Raw genomic sequence first — 18697 nt, forward strand, 5'->3', positions numbered from 1 at the left:
TTTTATATACTTAGCACTGTGCTAGACCCTGGAGATCAAATGATAAGTATATAAGACAAGGTCTCTGACTTCTTAGAGTTTACACTAGTGGGGCAGGGGACCATGACAGATATTAATTAAACAATCTCACTGATAAATGTATAATTACAAATTGAGGGAAGGACTTGGAAAGGATGGAACGCCATGGTTCCATAAACCCAGGTAACAAAGAAATTTACCTAGACTGGTGGGGAGGGAGCAGTCAGAGATGGACACTTCCCCCAGGAAATGACAAAGACCAGATCTAAGAAAAAGAGGAGGGGAGGGCCACAGAAGTGTAACTATACTGCAGACAAGTGGAACAGCAAGTGCAAAGGTCGTGTGGCATGGTATATGCCTCTTTCAAGGACCTAGAAGAAAGGCAGTGCCAATGTTACTTAAATCCACAGTAAGAGGGACAATGATATGTGATCATCTCTAGGCTACGGTAGATGTAGGGCTAAGTCACAAGGCTTTGTGGGCCTTGTTGAAGATTGCATCTCCATCCTCCTAAAAAGCATTAAAAAATCCCGAAGGACAGATGGGTAAAGAAGTATCAAATAGACTTTTTGAAAAGATCACTTTGGCTGCAATATGCAGATTGAGGTGCCTTGAATGTTAACACTTGGTATAATCTGTTTAGAATAAAAAATGGAATGTTGCTTCTGCCTGAAATCTTTCCAAATAAGACTATGATATTAGTAAGCTGATCACCTATGAAAGTTTGGTATTACATTTCCCTATTTTGGAAGCAATAACTACTAAATTTCCACATGAAAAAGCTCTTCTGTTCCTAAAAATCAGAATGTTTAGGAACTCAGAGTCTTATTTATTTATTTTAATTAATTAATTAATTAATTTATTTATTTTTGGCTGCATTGGGTCTTTGTTGCTGTGCGAGGGCTTTCTCTAGTTGCGGCGAGCGGGGGCTTCATTGCGGTGCGTGGGCTTCTCATTGCAGTGGCTCCTCTTACTACAGAGCATGGGCTCTAGGTGTGCGGGCTTCAGTAGTTGTGGCACGCGGGCTTCAGTAGTTGTGGCTCACGGGCTCTACAACGTAGGCTCAGTAGTTGTGGCGCACACGGCATGTGGGATCTTCCTGGCCCAGGGCTCGAACCCGTGTCCCCTGCATTGGCAGGCGGATTCTTAACCACTGCACCACCAGGGAAGCCCCAGAGTCTTATTTTTAATCATAGTCAGTCATAATAAATACTTACACACTAAACATCTCACAGATCTTAAAAGCATTAGGTAAATGGTTACTTTAGCATTTTTTTTTTTTTTTAATTCTCACTTCACTTAAGCTTAACTGATGGACATATTTACTGGTGAGTATTGAAACAGATTAATACTTTTAAGTGCCCAAAGGCAAAACCACAGTTTTTCATGTGCCCTGTATTAATAGAGATCCTCTGACTTTTGAAGCTTACCCACTGCGATCAAAGCCCTAGACACTCTTGAAGCATCCAGTTCCCACTATTCAGCTTTTAAAAACCATCTAGGGTCTGCTAAACCATGCGGTTCTGGGATACAAAAGAGTGAGTCTGATTTTATCTGCTTTCCTATATTCAAAATAATCCAAAAAAATCTACAGGGGCAAAAATATTTAGGACTACAAACAAATACATTTCAATAACAATACAGGAAAAAAAAATCAGATACTTGGCCAACCTGCCAAGACCCAAGTTCAGGAGGTTGAATTTTCACTCTTCTATCTGACAACATAATTAACACCTACAACTGCCACAGACACATACTCCCTATAGTGTTTTAATCTTTATTACTATATTCACAGCTTTTAAAAAATATAACACAATACGAAATTATAAACTCATGTCCTGCTCAACTGCCAGACAGGATCCTAGTTTCCTTTTTACAAGACAGTGCTGAATATTTACAGAAATATACATATTCAAAGGATAATAATCTCCAAAAGGAAAGCTATTATGGATTCTTTAAAAATGAGTAGCAACATTATCAAAGGAGGCAATTATAGTCACATCAAAGACAGATAGGAAACTCATTGTTTAACCAAGAATGGAATGCTTGTCCTATGTTTTTGCTTGATTGTTTAAAACAAGCATCTAGAGAAAAATCTTTGTTGGCTTGAATCTCAAAGATTTTTTTTGAAAAATGGTTATTAGAAAATATTGAAGTCTTATCAAGTGTGAAATGCCTAAATGTAACTTTTTAGATATCTTTGTGTGGGGTAGGCAGAATTCTAAGATGGTCCCCAACATTCCCACCCCTGGAGTACATGCCTGTATAATCCCCTCACCTTGAACACAGGCAGGACTATGAATATGGTGAGATAGTCACTCCCTAGATTAGGTTACATTGTTGGACAAAGGGGAAAGTCACTCCCATAATCATGTTATTTACATTATATGATTCTGCCTTGGCCAACTGAAGAGATTCTCTTTTAGCCATGAAAAACAACACTTCCACATTGTAGAGAAGGGCACTTGCCTGGCAACAAGAGGGAGTCTCTAGCAGTTGAGAGTGCCTCTCAGTCCACAGGGACTGAAATTCTATCAACAATCAGTGAACTTGGAAGAAGATCCCAAGCTTCAGATGAGATCAAAGCCTCAGCTAACGCCTTGCTTTCAGCCTGGTGAGACCCTGAGCTGACAACTCAGCTAACCAGTGTCTAGACTCCTGACCCATGGAAACCATGAGATAATAAATTAGTGTTTTTTTAAGCTTTTATGGTTATGGTAGCTTGTTGTGCAGCAACAGAAACTAATACATTCAGGATAAGGACTATGTTATCTAAAATTCTGCCACTGTTTCTATTACAAAATCAAACAAGGTGGGGGAAAAAGACCCTTATCCTTAGTAAAGAAAAATATGGTTGGAGTGTTGAGTTTAAATTTCTCAAAATTTGAATTTTACTCTAAGGAGTCATTAAGACTAATTTTTTCATAGCCCTAATAAAGATAGGTAGAAGTTTTCTTATAATACAAATAACAGAGGATAATACTCTAAGTAGAGTTAAGTGTTGTAACAGAGGAAAGACCACTGAAATCATTGTATATGAGATCTAGTACCAACTTGGCCACCAACAGCTTGTGATCTAGGGAAGTCGTAATTTTTGAGCGCTAGTTTCTTCATCAGTAAAGTGAGAGTATAATGCTACTCAGGAGGCTGTGTTTTAACAAATTACCCTGGTGATTCTCAAGCCTCCTGAAGTTCGAGAGGCTCTAGTTTATATACACAAGATGTTTACAGCTTTTTGTTCTTATTGAATACTTTCTCATCGATGTCAGTCCAGGTTTTGTAGGGTCTGAAGTTTATATAATTTAGGGAGCCCTCTTCAAAAAAAAAAACAGAATGAAAATTAGAGATTAGTTGAAGGATCTTGGGAAGGCTCATGCAATTGAGGGCCCTGAAGCTAAGGCTTCACAAATTTCAGACAAAATCAGTTTCTGCCTTCTTTTGTATTGTTCCTTATTCACATCCATCTAATTCCAAAACCCTTGAAAACAGCCCCTTCTAGTCCTTCTTCTTCCTATTCAATCTCTTCCTCTCTACTGATTCTTCCCTATTAGCTCTGAAACAGTCACCTCTTTCTCCCTTAAAACAAAACAAGAGTAACCTAAACAAGAACAAAAAAACAACAACAAAAACAAACTCCAAGTCAAAGAATACAAATAAAACAGTAAAATCTCTCCTTCAAATCTGTTTCTCTCAACTTTCAGACTTCTTTTTCTCTACTTCATAACTGTTAAACTTCTTCCAAGTACTGTCTACACTTAATATTTGCTTTTTCTCACTTCTAGTTTACTTCTCAATCCGTTGTAAAATGGCTAGAACTGCTCTCACAAAAGAAACCTCCTTCCTGCTAAATCCATCCTTATCTTGCTGAATCTTTCGGCAGCACTTGACACTTCCCCTCCCCCCACACACTTTTTTTCAGAAACATCTTAAAACACAGTGAGAGGTTTAAAGTGTACAATGATTATGCCCACCACCTAGATTCTTCAACAATCCTTAACATTTTGCCATTTGCCATTTGCTGTGCATGGGTTGGTGTATATTTTGCTTAACAATCGTGCAGGTAAGCTGTGGGTATCATGACATGCAGACACCTTCAAATACTTCAGCTTGCACCTTCTAAAAATAATGCCATTTTTCTGCAACACCAAGAGCCAATATCACAACTAAGTAAGTGGACAGTAACTTTCTAATATAATCTGCCACCCAGTACATATTCATATTTGTTTATTGACCCTAAAATGTCTTTTAGCTGTTTTACTCATTGTAAGAACAGGTATCATGCACTGCGTTTGGTTATGTTCTTTTAACTCTTTAAATCTTGAAGAGTCATTCCATTTTTTTTCCATGATAACATTAACCTTTTGAAGAGTGTAGGTCACATTCTAGATTTAGCTGATAGTGTCACTGTATTTTCATACATTATTCTTAAATCCCCTGTGTTTGCTATAACCTGGAGGTTTAGGCTATAGGCTTAATGAGATACAGTTTAAACATTTTTTTGGAGAAGATTTCTTCATAGATGATACTGATTACTTCGTATTACATCCCACAAAGAGGTTTCTAATGTCAAAGGGCCCCACTATTAGTAATGTTAAGTTTGATCATTTGGTAATGGTGGCATATACCAGGTTTTTCTTTCTAAATATTTATTTATTTATTTATTTATTTATTTATTTATTTATTTACATATATATATACAGATACTATATATGGGGAACATATATATATATGTCTCCCCCTCTGCAGTTAGTAACAACTAGGTGGGTAGTATTTTGGAATGTGTAAATAATCTTTCACCTAGTGGTGTTAGCATCCATTGTTGAGCCCTTGCCTGAATCAATATTCCACTGGGATTGCAGAATGTTCCCTCCCTTCTTGTTGAAAAGTTTTCTACCCTTGGAATCAGAGATATCACAAGATCTTCATCTTCCTTTAGCTTTCCCCTCCCATTCTGGTCCCTTTTCCAAGCTCTTTTGCTTTTTTGTCCCTCCTTAAATGTTGGTGTTCCTCAGGGTTCTTTCTATAAGTTAGACCAACTTTACATAATTATGATTGGTACCCATTCATTTCTTGAGAAAGGGAAATTTGGAAAATGCATTTTGATATAGGGAATTCGAATAAAGGGTTCTTATTTTTACTCTTTTAAACTTTATTTCAGTATTCAGGTCAAGAGGCAACTGGTCTCCAAAAATTACCAACCATAGGATTAATACTTTAGAACATTAAAGTTCTAAATATTCAAATACATAGATTTTTAAGAATTGCTTTTACTGACATGAAGACTTTTGAGCAGCATTTAACTTTTGTATCAACATGGTCTCACTAATAGAGCAGGAACCCTCTCTGTTCTGATCACGGCCACATATTCAGCACTTGTGCTGGCCCAGGTGACTTTCAATAATGTGTCTAAATGACTTGCTGAAGTCTCTATCCTAAAGGGGATACTTCATATTTTTTTACTCAAAAAGTTTATCAAAGAGTCATACAGTTTACTGGACTTATAGCTAAGTTTTAAAAGAAGATTAAAACTCATACCGAAACTAACAGCCACATTAACAACAGAACATATTGAAGACCTGTAGCTCTTAAATTCAATAAAAACTTTGCAGGAAGGGTGATTATTCCTCCTTTTTTCTTTTTAATTTTTAAATTCCCATTTTCAGTGCCCAGAAGCCACTCCATAAATATCCATCAATGGTCCCCCTGTTTTCACTAAATTAAACATGTTCATTTCAATTAGTGCTTACTCGAAATTCATTCAATTTCCCTTAATTTGGGGAGTAACAACTAAGATAGGACTATATTTTACACAGAATTTAGATAACTACAAAGCTTAAGCAGACAGGTCACCCCACCCACCTCCAAAATTATTCAAGAATAATTACTTTTTGAATGGTGACTTTAAGGTACTATAAGTTCCCAATACATATTCTACAACGAAAACTAGATTAAGGTGGGGCTTCCCTGGTGGCACAGTGGTTGAGAATCTGCCTGCCAACGTAGGGAACATGGGTTCGAGCCCTGGTCTGGGAAGATTCCACATGCCGCGGAGCAACTAAGCCCGTGAGCCACAACTACTGAGCCTGCGCGTCTGGAGCCTGTGCTCCGCAACAAGAGAGGCCACGATAGTGAGAGGCCCGCGCACCGCGATGAAGAGTGGCCCCCGCTTGCCGCAACTAGAGAAAGCCCTCGCACAGAAACGAAGACCCAACAAAGCCAAAAATAAAAATAAATAAATAAATAAATAAAAAACTTTAAAAAAACACTAGATTAAGGTATATTTTAGAGATATTACAATTAAATGTATTCTAATATGTTAAACATTAAGTTATCCAAAATATTGGATTATCTATAATATACTGTTTCCTAAACTTCTGGATAAAAGGGAGGGCTTAATATTCATTGTTATAAATGCATACAATTACTGCTAACTATTTCATAGCTCACTTAATTCAATAATCCTTGTCTGAGAAGAATAATCATGAGTGTAAAAAAAAGCCATCGAGATTTTTTAAATTGCACTGCTTAGAATATACAGATCCATCAGCAGATTGACTGGAATAAGGGGTTTGTAGGAATGTTCTGAACAATTTGATCCTTAATTAAAATAAAACTCCATGGAAGAAAATGAGTATTACTTAAAATGAGACTAATATAGAGTATACTCATTCCATTAGCCAGTGTTCTTAGTAGCTTGACATTTATATTGTGTTGCAATTGCAAAACAATTACCTAAAATTCACTTTATGGGGCACTCCTTCACAATATCCAGCATAAACCATCATAGGTTTTATGTTTGTTTTTAAAGACTAAAATCAGTCAAATTATTGGGTACAGTTGAAGAGTGTATTAGTTTGCTAGGGCTACCATAACTGGGTACTTAGAACAACAGAAATGTATTGTCTCACAGTTCTAGAGGCCAGAAATCTGAAATCAAGGTGTTAGTAGGGCCATGTTCCCTCTGAAGGCATTGGAGAAGGATCTATTCTAGACCTCTCCAGCCTCTGATAGTTCCTTGGTTGTAGCAATATAACTTCAACCTTCACATGACATTTTCTATATGTGCATGTCTCCTTCTCCAAATTTTCCCTTTTTATAAGGACAACAGTCTTACTGGTTTAGGGGCCCAGGCTACTGCAAACAGTCAAAGGTTTGGTGCTTGAAAAGCTGCTAGGTGGTTTAGAAACAGAAACTATACTTGGCTGTAGATTCCCAGGAAGCTGCACCTGGACAAGGCCTAATGCTCTAAGAGCAGCACTGAGGTGTGAGGAGCCCACAGGGCACACCTGCCAAAATTTTAACTTGTGACATAGTGATTAAGTTAATCTGAAGAACAAATACGCAAGACTAGCTGAGATAAATCTGAAAATTTAAAGTGAAGAGGAAGGAACGTGCCCTACAAAACATTAGAGTATATTATAAAGCTAAAATCATTAAAACACGATAATATTATACACAAATCAACAGTAATGGAGAAGAGTTTACACTTCTTTAACATATACTAAAATATAAGAACTCAATATAAAATAAAGCACAGATTGCAAAGCAAGGATTCAGTAAATCATGTTTTCCAGACAGTGGTTCAAAACTACTAATAAACATTTTAAATCAATTTTTTTGGACCACAGTCTGCTTTTTTTAAATTGAAATAGAATGGAATTAAATGGGATGGGATGGGATGGGATGGGACAGAATAGGATATATCAGAATTCATCTCAAATATTAAGGATGAAAATTACTTTTGAAATTTTTGTTTCAGTTATAGGTATGTGTGTGAGTGCATATGTGTGTCATGTGTGTTCTAGATTGTGATGTAAAGTGTAATTTTTAATGTGGGTTGTGATTAAAAAAATGTTTGAGTGCCTCTCCAGTAAGTGATTTGGGGTAATTAATTCTTTGAAAAAGATCTACTTATATCCTTAGTTTCTGAAAAAATAACAAAACAAAATATAGATGGATTAAAAAGTTTTTAAAAGTCACTACAATAAAATGAGGTGGACATATATATGATCTCTAAGAAAACTTTAGAAGAGCAAAGCTAGGGAAGAAATCACAGAGAAAAACGATTGACTACATCTGTTTGATCACAGACACAAAAAATGTGTATGCCAGAAAGCAATCAAAAGTGAAGGGAACATGACAAACCGGGAAAAATAATTGCAACAACAGCAAAAAAAAAAGGAAAATATCCTTAAGGTACAAAGCAGACTTAGAAATCAATAAGAAAAGCAAAGGTTCTGTAAGAAGTAGGTAATTTATAGAAAAGAGACATATAGCCGACTAAAAATGTTTGCTTTCCTTACTAATCAAAGAAATAAAAACTTAGGCAACAGTGAAATATTCTCTTCCTTATCAAATTGTTCAAGGAGTGTTGAAAAAGATGTAGGCAGTTTAAATTGATGCACACTATTTTGGACTTCAATTTGGCAATATATCAAGTACTTTAAAATGTTATTTTTCTTTGACCAAATAATTCCATTTTGTGTAGTTTGTCCCAATAAAATAGTTTGAAATATGAACCACGGTTTAGCTATTTATCTTATCATTATTTGTAATGGTGATAATTATATGCTCCATATGCCAAATAAATGAAGCAACCTGTAGTAGATGCATGTTTTCATTTCAATACTTTTTAACGGAGTAGAAAAAAATGTATTTTATATGTAAGAAAATCTGAATCAAAACTTTATATTTGTCTGGAGGAAATAATGATTAGGAGAAAAATTACAACACCATTAGGGGTTTTCTCTGGGCTGGGAAATTGTGGGTAATTTTCATTTTCCTCTTTATGTTTCCCTGTTTGGCCATATAGCTTTAATGAGTATATTTATTTTATAATTACCAAAGTCAATTCAGTTAATCTCTCTGATGACTCCTTCCATGTTGCTTTAGTCCTGGGTCCCTACGGATTTCCCTAAATGAGGAAGGCCTGAAGGTATTGTAAACTGTTCTTTTAAGTACAATTATGCATTCTTTTATAGTCACTTTCTCTTTTGTCTTTCAGTGTTTGTTCTTTTCTTTCTTAATATAAACGTTGGGTGGAGTATTCACTTCAGTATTCTAATTTATTACCTGTTTTACCAATTAGGAACCAGAACTTGAAGAGCTAAGCCAGACCTGCTAATCTAATAGCCTCCTTTAAACATGAATTAATGAGTTAATACTATGAAAGACAACAAAGCATTCTAAGTAAATGTAAAGGTCATCCCTGACTGTGGTAGATACTGGGATGCCCTACTCAAATATCCCTTTAAGGAAGGATTTGCTGCTTTGCCCAGGCTCATGCCCTTTCCTGCGAGTGGCCCACATACACTAACTGACCCAGGTGAAAGTATAAAGACCTCACTCTCTCAGCCTGATTTAGGAGGACTCTGAAGGACCATTCTAGGTCCAGAGCCTAGACCTATGGGTTGGGCCTGTACTGCAGTTTGACCTTTTCCTCTGCCTAGTCTTTCTTCCTTCCACTCCATTCCACAAGTGTTGACCTCAAGAGTATATCTTCATAAACCTCCCACAAGGTAAACCGTATCTCAGAATCAGAACACAATTGGGGACAATGAATTAGTACTATTCTGGATACAGGAGGGCTAGTGGCATCTTGGATATATTCTGAATTTTATTATGTCATAAGATTGATCAATAAAAATGTATAAAATTAGAAGTGTAGATACATTAACAGAAAAACACTCAAAACCAAACTTACCTTAAAACATTACAGAATTTAATTTGAACCATTACTCATTAACGGTTATAAGTTTATAATTTTATAAATACCATAATCTGTACTTGTGAGAATCTGACTACAACTTATTTTGTAATATTTTAGTAAAATACCTTTTTAATTGTTAGTATCAAGCTTTGGAGCAGTGTTAATGACATGATTGACACACTGAATGTATTAATTTGCTACCTTTCCTTGACTGCAGTCAAGTAGCTGAATCTGACCCGTGTGTTCCTTTGCTCTCTTCCATGTACGGCAAACAATCATGTAAGTTTAGCAAACTGAATCTTGATTTTGACATGTTTCACAGTGCTTCTGATGATGCTGAATCAGAAAGCACCTCTTAAAACCTGCTCCTAATCTAACATGCTAGTCTTTGAATTGAAGCTCTTTGCTGCCCTCTGTAGATAACTAGAGATGAAAATGGAAAGTCCTTAATTAGTAAACATTCACTTTCTCAGTTATGGTACTTTTGTTCTGTTTGTTCTCTAGACTGAATAGAATAATAGACTAAACAAGGGGTAATTCAATTAAAGGGGAATTAAGACCCTTTCTTTCCTATAATCTTTTGTACTATATCATTGCATTTCTGCATTTGCTTTTTTAAAAATAATTATAACTCCAAATTAAAACTACATATTTGAAACTAACACAACATTGTAAAGCAATTATACGCCAATAAAAAAAAGAAAGAAAACTACATATTTGAAAACACTGTGGTAAGACAAAATGAAAATGTAACACATAGACAAACACACACATATATGCACACAGCAAGAATTAGTAATTTTTATCTTTCATTTGATTTTTCATCATTATATATATTAGTATATATATATTACATAGCATATATATTAGTCACATTTAAAAAATCACACAAATTATGGTAGAAAATGTCCTCTGATTAAAAACAAGCTGCATATTCTATTTTTTATAGACTTAATTTTTAGAGAAGTTTTAGATTCACAGCAAAATTGAGTAGAAAATACAGAGATTTCCCTTATACCCCCTGCACCCACAACAGGTTCTATTTTTATACAATAGTTTTTCTTCTTCATACGATGTTCATTGTTGTTTCCATCTTTTTTTGCTATTCTTTTGTATGAAAAGAATCACTAGTTCAGTCATTTCAATTCAATTTAAAACTATTTTACTGAGCATTTTCTATGTACTCAGAAAAGGACTAGGTGCTGTGTAGGGGATAGTAAAATGATAATAATAATGACAGCAAACAGCTGAGGGCTTACCATATTCAAGACGCAGAAGCACATACTCTGTACATGCTAAACACTTAATCTTTGCAAATATTACAAGGGCTCTGATTCCATAGAGCTTACAATTTTGTTACGAATAGCATTACCTGAAGTCCCATCATTATTCCTTTATTAACACAAATTGCCTTTCTTAAGGCATGAAAAAGGTCAGTGGTTTTTTGTAACGCCTGTTATTTTGCAGTGAGCATGTGGTTTTACTCCTACGCAGGTTATCAGTACTTCAAGCTCATCTAGGACTTCTTGTCCTTTGGGCAGTGTGTTTAAGAATTCTTCCCAAGAGATAATCAACTGTTACATTCATAGCTTCTCTCTCTAAATATGAGCCAGAATTCTAATCACTTCTTTAAAGTAGTGGTTGGATCTTTATGAAAATAAGATCCTAAAAGTCCTACATTACAGACCTTCATTGTTGCCATTAAATCTCTCTAGTGTACTTCTCATATCTCTGTACTAGTTAAAAGGAAACTTATTTGATTTTGTCTTTATGGGTTGAACTTCTTTAAAGAAATAAAAAGATGAGGCCTGATCCGACTTAAGATAGAGAAATAAAGTTGCAACTCAGAATTTCTTTTCCCCAAAATATAACAAAGTGAATAAGAAAAGAAGAAAATATTGTAATAAAAGTAATAGCATCAATCAGTTAAGGGAACAGTCATGACCAAATGACAAGATGTAATGGCCTGGAGGCCAGGGAAAGAAGGAAGTGATTCCAGAGAGTAGTTCAACACAGCCAAGCTCCTAAGCCCACTCTTAACCCCAAACCTAAAGAAAAGTGGATATTATTATCTTTTATTTTTTCAGGGTAAAGAATTTTAGAACTTGATGTTGGGAAGAAACAGTTAAATTGTGTACAATGGGTCTTAATACTTTCAGAAGGAGAAGGATCAAAAAAAAAAAAAAAAAAAACAACCCACCAAAAGATCAAACCAAAGTCCAATGGTTTCTTTTTAGGGGAATGGGAGACAAATGCCCAACTGAGTAGAATAAGCCTTCATAAAGGACTCTTATTTTGAAAAATATACAAAAATCTGTATTATGGAAAATTTCAAACATATTCAAAAAAGGGAGAACAGTATAATGAACTGCCATGTAGCCATCACCCAAACTTAACAATGATCAACAACAACTGTCAAAGTTGTTTCATTGATACTGCCACCCACTCCACCTTTCTTTATATTTGGAGCTTGTAGAAGGTGGTTACCAAATCTGAGTCATTTTTGTAGCCAACAACATTTCTATTACATAGCAGGTATTAAATGGTGTTTGCTAAATGAATCAATTAATCAATGAATGAATCAATCTCCATTTAGATACCTCATTCCATTTCCCAGAAAATGAGTCTGCCTTTAACACAGATGAATATTATATACGATGAATGTGATAACAGGCAAATATATGCAAAGAACAACACCACATTGATTGAATGTAATCAGGCTAACATTATGGATTCTTCTTCAATGAGAAAGAGAATCCTGCTAATGGAAATCTTCCTAAGCCAGTAGGGACTGAGAAACACTGCTGGAAACTCAACAGTGACGAAATTAAATTGCTCAGGCCTAAACTCACACGGACAACTTAATGCTGAGACATCAGCCTATACCTTAAAATAAAGTACTTGTACTAACTTAAAATATGCCTTTTTTGTAGAAATGTCAGGTCCAAATTGATGTAATTTTATCTCTTTTTTGATAGTGAATTTTCTTCTTTTAAAAAGGTAGTGGTAATAAGAAGTGTATGCACACACAGACACATATATATACGGACATAAAAAGCCACTTGTAAGCACATACGATTACATCATTTTTTCCATTTATTTCCCAAATGCCTCAGAGGCCATATCTAATTATTTGGGACCAAATGGATAACCCCCAAAATAGTTGTGTAAAAAATATGAATATATGATATTGGAATCTCTAAAATGTCAACTGAAAGTGATTTAGTAAATCATCTATATATTTAGTTTATACATTAAACACCTAAACATTTTGAAATATCATGTTGTTAAGGACACTATTACCTTTACTAAAAAGGATTGAGACTATATTTCCTCTAAAGAAGGAGTAATTTCTCCCAAGACAAATGGTAATAATTGGAAGTGATTACAATTAGAATGGAACTTAAGTATTCAGAGAAAAATCTAAGCATCTACTTATGGGAAATTGGTGGCATAAATGAGAATAAGAATTGGTCATCAGTTAAGGAAGTATTTTTAAAAAATACGGTTTGATCTACACTCTTTGATTTTTAACAAAGATTTGATTTTAACAAAATGTTTTATAATGAATAAAACATTTTAATGACTTTAGGATTTATATAATTTAGTTATGAAATTTTAATACAGGAAGCAGTATTATTTTAACTCTAATAATAAAACTGCATTTAACTTTCTGATTCTATTTCAAAAAAGAAAAATTTATTAAAACTTGCTTTACATTTTTCCAAAAAAGTAGTCTGTTGATGGTGATTTCTATTTCAATGAAGGCGCTATCTAAAGTAGAACTATTATGAAATCAGACCAATCTATTTAAAGAAAAGCACTATCAGTTTTAGTGTTCATTCTTAGCCTACTCTTTACCCCCTACCCACCTACAATTTATACTTAGCAATGAATCTCCAAGGAACTAACCTTATGTTGGTGTATATGGAATTAGAAGAAATGTCTCTAATTCTCTGCAACATATTTTTTTTTTCTCTACAACAATTTATTGGCTACAGAGACAGTCTTTTAAGTATTGATTACTCTAGACATCAAAGTAGCTAATTGATCTGAAATGTGTTTTCTCTTGAATGGAAACAGAAAACGTCTTCATTTTACTAACAATTTTAAAGAATTTATGGTTGAAACTATGACATCAAACTTATAAAAGAGAAAAGACAATCACGCAAGTAGACTTGCATGGTGTGTTTCACAGGTAGGCACATATAATCATTTTATTATTTCCTACAAAGAATTCTTTAGAGATTGCTACTGCTCCATGGAAGAAAATGAAAGACTGAGATTCATTAGACCTGAATTTCTAGAAAACAATAAAGACGTGCAAAGAGATTTCCGTATCTTTGTTTACCAAATGCACACATATAATATTTTAGAAGGAGCTTCTACAAAAAGCATGGCTTGGGGGTTGCCACTGTGCTGTGAAAGAGGATCATGGACAGAGATTCACAAAACATCAGCTGTTGTCCCTATTCTGTCTGTAATTCAATTTGAGGGAATTCATTTAACAACTTAAGCATTTGATTCCTGATTTTTTAAAATAATGAGGATATAATAAACAATCTCTGAGGTCCCTTTCAGATCCAAGAAGTGCTAATATTCTATTTTAAGTTGTCAGAATTATCACCTTTCTTTTGTAGGTGATATATAAAGTTTAAATAAGCAATGTATTGACAGTGGATAAAGAAAGGATATTAAATGTAAGTATAAAGGAGAAGAAAGTAACATATACTACTAATCAGCCACAGTCTTTACTGGTATGTGATCTTCCAAATTTTTCCATATGTGTATGTATTATTTGAAACAGTGACAAGGCTCTTTAACTTGCTTTTCTTCCTAAACACAATACAACAAACACCTTTCCATGTTATTACATATGTATCTGGGTTATTTTAAATACTTCATATGCACACACAAAAATATTTAACCAGTCCTGATTTGGGGAACTTCTAGATTATTTCTAATTTTGTTATTACTACAAACTGTGATGAATAAAGTTGTAGGTGTATCTTTGCTAATTTCTCTATTTCCTTGGTATAAACGCACAGATTTGGGATCATTAGACGGTAGATGATAGACGCTCCTTTAGTAATTTGATATATTTTGGCAAATTGCCACACAGGAAATTTGTCCTAATACAGTTCTTCAGACTGTGTACCAAGGGCTTATTTCCTGAAAACAAAGATAATCCTAGGAGCCTCATTCCTGTTAATCTATGTTATTCTGATAGGCAAAAGATGGTAGTCTACTCTCATTTCAATATTCATTTCTTTGATTACTAATGGGAATAAATGTGTCACTACATGTTTGGGACACTTTTACTTTTTTTTGGTAAATTTTCTGTATGTGCTTTTCGCTCATTTTTTTAAAAAAATTGATAGACTTTACTTTTTAGAGCAGTCTTGTTTACAGAAAAATTGAGCAGAAAGTACAGAGTTCTCATATACCCCTTCTTTCCTCCCACCACCCAGTTTCCATACTATTAACATTTTGCAGTGTGGTACCTTTGTTACAATTGATGAACCAATACTGATGCATTATAATTTACTGAAGTCCATAGTTTACATTTACTAAAGTCCATAGTAAACAAAGAGTTTACTCTTTGTGCTCTTAGTTCTATGGACTTTGAAAAATGTAAAATGTAATTTATTCATCATTTTAGTATCATACAGGATAGTTTCAATGGCCTAAAAATACTCTGTACTCCACCTATTCATACTTCCTCTCGCCATCCAGCCCCAGGGAACCACTTATCTTTTTAATGTCTCCATAGTTTTGTCTTTTCCAGACTGTCATATACTAGGAATCACACAGTCTGTAGTGTTTTCAGATTGGCTTCCATCACTTAGCAATATGCACATAAGGTTCCTCCATGCCTTTTCATGGCTTGATAGCTCATTTCTTTTTACCACTGAATAATATTTCACTGTACAGATATAGCATCATTTGTTTATACATTCACCTGTTGAAGAACATTTTGGCTGCTTCCAGGTTTTTTTTGTAATTTGGAATAAAGCTGCTATAAACATTTGTATGCAGATTTTGTGTGGATATAAGTTTTCACCTCATTTCAGTAAATGCCAGGGAGCATAACTGCTGGATTTTATAATAAGACTATGTTAAGCTTTATAAGAAACTGCCAAACTGTCTTTCAAAGTAGCTGCACCATTTTGCATTCCCACCAGCAGTGAATGAGAGTTTCTGTTGTTCCACATCCTTGCCACCATTTGGTGTTGCTTCAGATTTCAGACATTCTAATAGGTGTGTAGTCCTGTCTAGTCATTGTATTAATTTGCAATTTCCTAATGACATATGATGTTGATCATCTTTTCATATGCTTATTTGCCATTTGTGTATCTTCTTTAGTTGTGTCTGTTCCAATTTTTTGCTCATTTAAAAATTTTCTAAGTTTAAGGTGTACAGCATTACAATTTGACATCTGAATACACTACAAAGTGATCACCACCACAAGTCTAAGTGCCATCCATCACCATACGTTTGATCCCCTTCCCCATTTTGCCTACTCTCCAACCCTCTTCCCCTCTGGTAACCACTTATCTGTTCTCTGTATCTATGAGTTTGTTTTAGTTTTATTTTGTCATTTGTTTTGTTTTACAGATTTCACATATGACTGAAATCATACTGTATTTGTCTTTCCCTGTCTGACTTATTTCATTAGCATAATATGTTCAGGGTTCATCCATATTGTCCCAAGTGGCAGGATATCATCTTTTTTTATGGCTCAATAGTATTCCATTGTGTATACCACATCCTCTTTATCTATTCATCCATCAATGGACATTATGTTGTTTCCATATCTTGACTATTGTAAATAATGCTGCAATGAACATAGAAGTGCACATATCTTTTCAAATTAGTGTTCTCATGTTCTCTGGATAAATATTCAGAAGTGGAATAGCTGGGTCATATGGTAGTTCTGTTCTTAATTTTTTGAGGAATCTCACACTGTTTTCCATAGAGTCTGTGCCAATTTATAGTCCTGCCAACAGAGTATGAGGGGTCCCTTTTCTCCACATCCTCTCCAACATTTGTTGTTCCTTATCTTTTTGATAATAGCCATTCTATCAGGTATGAGACAATATCTCATTTTTTGATTTGTATTTCCCTAATAATTAGTGATATTGAACATCTTTTCATGTGACTGTTGGCCATCTATATGTCTTTCTTAGAAAAATATCTTTTCAGATCCTCTGCCCATTTTTGAATTGGGCTGTTTGTTTTTTATTGTTGTTGAGTTGTATGAGTTCTTTATATATTTTGTATATTAACCCCTTATTGGATATATGATTTGCAAATATCTTCTCCCATTAAGTAGGTGACCTTTTTATTTTGATGATAGTTTTCTTTGCTGTACAGAAGCTTTTTAGTTTGATGAAGTCTGATTTGTTTATTTTTGTTTTTGTTTCTCTTATCTTAGGGTCAGATCCACAAAAACACTGCTAAAATCCATGTCAATAAATTTACTGCTTATGTTTTCTTCTAGGAATTTTATGGTTTCCAGTCTTACATTCAAGTCTTCAACCCATTTTGAGTTAATTTTTATGTGTGGTGCAAGATAGTGATCTTTTTGCTCATTTTTTGATTAGTTTGTTTTCTTAATTTTGAGTTTTAAGTGTTCTTTATATATTTTGGACACTACTTCTTTTTTTTTTTTTTTTTTTTGTAATACAAAACCCCACCAATCCATAGATGTTTATTGGATGCCTACTGTGTGTGTTGCACAAATCTATACTCTGAAGAATCCCAGAGTCACCACTTACAAGGAACTTTAAAATTCTTAAGACTTAAACATATTTAAAAAAAACTTTGGTAACCCAGACTCATTTTACCTCACCTTAGAAATATTTATATAAAAGCTCCATAAAAGCTTAAAGTAACTGAAACACCCAGTGTACTTAAAAGGTTAGTCCTCTAATGAGCAGTTAGAAAAACCATCATTTGCTGTACGTTCAGGATATCTGTAGAGAAGCGGACATTATTATATCTTCAAAATGCATCTTGCCATGATCAATGATTGTTCTGTCTGCTCACCCTACTAGGGGCATCTGTGCAGTAAGGTGCAGAATCTCCTGTCTTTTTTTTAAACAAAAATGCCAGAAGATGTTCTTTTTATCCAGAGATACAGACAGATGCTTTATTTACCAAGGCAATACTGGATTTCTGTGTAGGCCCAGTTATGTGGTTTTATAGACCTAAAGAATATAGGTGGGCTGAAAGAGACAGGGGCTGAGGATTGTTAACTAAAAAGTTTGAGACCCAAATCTGATCCCTATTTTCCTGCTGCCCCTCCCCTGAGGAGCTGAGCTGCTGGACCCATGTTTTAGGAATGGCGTATATCCACAAATAAGGCCCACACCACAGCTAAATTATACTAGGACATTGGCATGGTATCAGAGGCCCTTTACATGCTTGTGCAAATCTGAATTCCCTCTTCTCCTTTACATATTCTCTCTGTCCCTCTGGACTTGCTACATACCATGATTTCCAGGATTTTTTCTTGTGCCTGGAATTCCTGGATGCTCTCTACCAACTCCTATATGTAAGTATAAATATATGTTAGTTGTTAATACTAAGCACCTCCTATTTTCTTTGGGGTTTTACATTTATTCAACAAATGTTTATTGAAGCACTATGAAGTTCAAACTCCTCCAAGAGCGATTAAGGACACATAAATGAGCAAGATGTGGACCTGACTTTCAGTGCAATAAAATATATAAAAAATGAATTCTTAAACAAGGCAGACCATGTAAAGTATCACAGGAAAATATGAATAAGTGCTTCCTAAGTTCCAAGGAGGAAGTATTCTCATCTGGAAGCAGAGATCACTTCATGGCACAAGGGACATTAGGGCTTTAAAGAATGGGTAAGATTTTTGAAAGGTGGAATAAAGGTGGAAATCAAGTGGACACTACTTCTTTATCAAATATGTCTTTGGTGAATATTTTCTCA

At 34.6% G+C, this 18697-nt stretch overlaps 1 protein-coding gene across 7 annotated transcripts in view; it reads right to left on the reverse strand.

Moving 5' to 3' along the window:
• MAGI2 (membrane associated guanylate kinase, WW and PDZ domain containing 2) overlaps window positions 1-18697 on the reverse strand; it is a 1331631-nt gene that overhangs the window by 1091462 nt on the left and 221472 nt on the right. The window lies entirely within an intron of this gene.

This window comes from Balaenoptera borealis (genome assembly GCF_965194805.1).
Source record: "Balaenoptera borealis genome assembly, chromosome: 7".
NCBI lineage: Eukaryota > Metazoa > Chordata > Mammalia > Artiodactyla > Balaenopteridae > Balaenoptera > Balaenoptera borealis.